The sequence below is a fragment of the Triticum dicoccoides genome, chromosome 4B, assembly GCF_002162155.2.
Source record: "Triticum dicoccoides isolate Atlit2015 ecotype Zavitan chromosome 4B, WEW_v2.0, whole genome shotgun sequence".
NCBI classification, from domain to species: Eukaryota; Viridiplantae; Streptophyta; class Magnoliopsida; order Poales; family Poaceae; genus Triticum; species Triticum dicoccoides.
This window is the reverse complement of record NC_041387.1, coordinates 235,283,333-235,286,425: the sequence shown is the minus strand read 5'-3', so window position 1 is coordinate 235,286,425 and position 3,093 is coordinate 235,283,333. Positions and strand designations below refer to the sequence as shown.

General features: G+C 46.9%; 1 long non-coding RNA gene across 1 annotated transcript in view; it reads left to right on the top strand.

The window, feature by feature from the left end:
- Positions 1-1,456: 1,456 nt before the first annotated feature.
- The window catches only part of LOC119295867, a 3,649-nt gene continuing 2,012 nt past the window's right edge, over positions 1,457-3,093 (top strand). The window contains exons 1-3 of the long non-coding RNA XR_005144412.1: positions 1,457-1,879; positions 2,382-2,480; positions 2,687-2,788. This is a non-coding gene — a long non-coding RNA (uncharacterized LOC119295867). The remainder of the gene's footprint in view (positions 1,880-2,381; positions 2,481-2,686; positions 2,789-3,093) is intronic.

Sequence of the window (3,093 nt, the reverse complement as noted above, 5' to 3'; positions counted from 1 at the left end):
CTTGGCTGCCGATGTGGAGTTCGACTTGATAAGGCCGACCTGCACTTCCGCTGCGAGGGTCGCGGGCCTCTACACCAGGTATTACTCCTTTAAAGGTAGTTTTGGTGGGTTTGATTCTTGACGAGTCAATGCCCATTTTCCAAACTGTGTCCTGATAGAGTAGGTTAAGACTGCTGCCACCATCCATGAGAACTCTCGTGAGGTGGAAGCCATCGATAATTGGGTCGAGGACCAATGTGGCTGAACCTCCATGACGGATACTGGTTGGATGGTCCATGCGATCAAAAGTGATGGGCATGCTGACCATGGGTTGAATTCTGGGGTGACTGGCTCTATCGCATAGACGTCCCTTAACGCGCGCTTGCGCTCCCTTTTGGGGATGTGAGTAGCATATATCATGTTCACCGTCTTGATCTCGAGAGGAAATTTCTTCAGTCCACCTGTGTTCAGTGGGTGAGGTTCCTCGTCGTCATCCTCGCTGGGCGACCCTTTCCCGGTGTGCTCGGTGTTTAACTTACCGGCCTGTTTAGAGACCCAATGGCTTCTGTTGGTATGGTTGGCAGGCTTGTCAGGGGTGACGTGAATCTGGCAAGGTCGATCGAGTATTCGGTCAAAGCTAGATGAACTTTCTTTTTTTCTTTTGAATGGCCTCTTCCGCTGACTGGGCTTGGAGCCACTGAAGTCAGCGTTAACCGCCATCTCTTCGGCATTGTCAGTGTTGCTCCAACGCTTGTTTTTGTTGCGTCGAGGTCTGCTGTTTCTGTTCCTTGCTTCGGAAGTGCTAGGATCGCTGGTACTATTGCTTCTACGAGCAAGCAAGCTATCTTCGCCTGTGCAAGAGCGGGTCATACTGATGTGAGGGCTGCCATGGACTTCGGCTTTTCTTAGCCGAGGTGTCGGGCAAACCATTCATTGCGGATGGTGTGTTTAAAGGATGCTAGATCCTCGGCGTCCGGACAATCAACAATTTGGTTCTTTTTTATTAGGAACCGAGTCCTGAATTTTCTGGCTGACTCTCCGGGCTGTTGGTCTATGTGACTAAGGTCATCGGCGTCCGGAGGCCGGATATAAGCGCCCTGGAAGTTGTCTCTAAAGGCATCCTCCAGGTCTTCCCAGCTTTCAATAGAGTTTTCTGGGTGGCTGTTTAACCAGTGCCACTACACCATGAAATTGTATTCCCTACGGACGTATGTTGGAAAAAGTCAGTATTGCCGACCGACCGTGACGTGAGAAAACTTCTAATAGACAATTTGTTGGGAAATCAGGTGAACAATGAGTGACTGTCGGTCGGGAATAGTACGAAATTTGTTGTCGAATCATCGGTCGGGAAATGTCATATGTCCATCAGCCCGTCGGTCGGTAAATAATGCCGACCCACAGTTCGTGGCAAATTGGCCAACGCGGGCTACAGAAATCTTTTAGCGCAAATATTTTGGCCCAAGCCCGCGAACGCTCAGATCTAGATAAGGTGTACCACGCACGCAGCCAAATCCCTAATTCCCCTTCTCCTTCTCCTTCGATTCCCCACACCCGCCGCCGCCGGGCTCTCCACCGCGCCTCCGCGCTCCACCACGGCGTTGGCCTCTCCCTCGCGCCCCCGCGTCTCTACTTCACGCTGTCGACCTCTCCACCGCGCCGGCCACCTCTCCACCTACTCCAGAGGAGCGTTGCCCTGCGGAATGGCGTGACGGCCGTGGCGGCGCACGTCCCGGAGGTGCTGCTGCTCGTGGTGTCCAATCCCGTCGACGACCTCACCTACCTGGCCTGAAAGCTTTCAAGCTTCCCGGCGAGCAGCGTCGGCGGCTCCGGCACCAACCTCCACTCCTCCAGGTTCCGGTTCCTTATCAACCAGCTCCACGTCAACACCCAGAACGTGTAGGTAACTAACTGGATCCTGAATCCTGATCAAGACTTGTGCCCTCACTCGATATTCTAGGATGATGCATGGCTGGACATAGAAAATGGACTGCTTAAAAATTATGTGTGATTAGTAACTAAATGTATATAGAAAATGGTTGGGACAACTCTGCTGGAATATAAATGTAGGGCATTATTTACTTATAGAACAATTATGTGGTAGTGTTGGTCTTGCTGTCAATATTTATACAGGACAAAAGCAGAATTTCGATCCAGTAAGTAAAACGCGTAATTGCTATATGTGTACAATTGGTTCCATGCCGGATCCATGTAAAAGAACACCTAACAGATCAATTGAGAAAGTATCATTGTTTCCTTGCTTATTTACTGAAACTGAATCTCTTCCAGTGCAGTTAGGGCAACAATTTAATTCTGATAATCATTTTCAGTTTGAGAAGTTTCTGTTTTTAAATGCTTCTTTTAAAGGACCATGTTCAAATGACTAACCTGTGTTTTGTGCCCAGGCTATTTAACTTGTTTCTTGATTAAGGTGTTGATGGGCTGTAACTATTTGCCACTCTGAAGATATAAAGTGTTATTTCTTCAGGTATCGTATCACTGAGGTAAGACGATGAGAAGAATCCACACTGATGTCATTTTTTGCACAGTAAAATTACTTTCTGGTACACATATCTCATTGTTAGATGTGGAGATGTTTTCTATTGATACTTCCATCTGACAATACAAAAGAAAGCTATGTAGCTTCCATCACATTTGTTTTCTCCGCGAAGAAGAAAATGTAGCTCTGAGCACTAACCTATCTATGCAGGCGCCCTCCCACGCACCTGCAAGCATGAATGAAGGACGTGTTTTGAGGTCTAGTGTAACACAAGATCATGATCATGTAGATCACGCGCATCAGCCTTCCAAAGTAAGCCATCCTGCTGTGTCAAAACTGTAGTATATTCATTTTTGGGTGGAAAGTAAATATAGGTAGAACATGAAGCAGTACAAACACGACTTGCTGAAGTCAGTGATATAGATTCTATTCTGTTCTAAAAATAGAACATTTAAACCACATGTGTGCTTTATGTGATTGCTTAGTTCCTGCCTGGTTTTCCTTTTTTACATTCTTCTTAAATTACTAAATCTTCTAGTTCTGTTATCTGGGCTAGACCTCCACATGTGTTTTATGTGATGGTTTAGTTCCTAGGTTATCTTGAAATTTGGAACTTC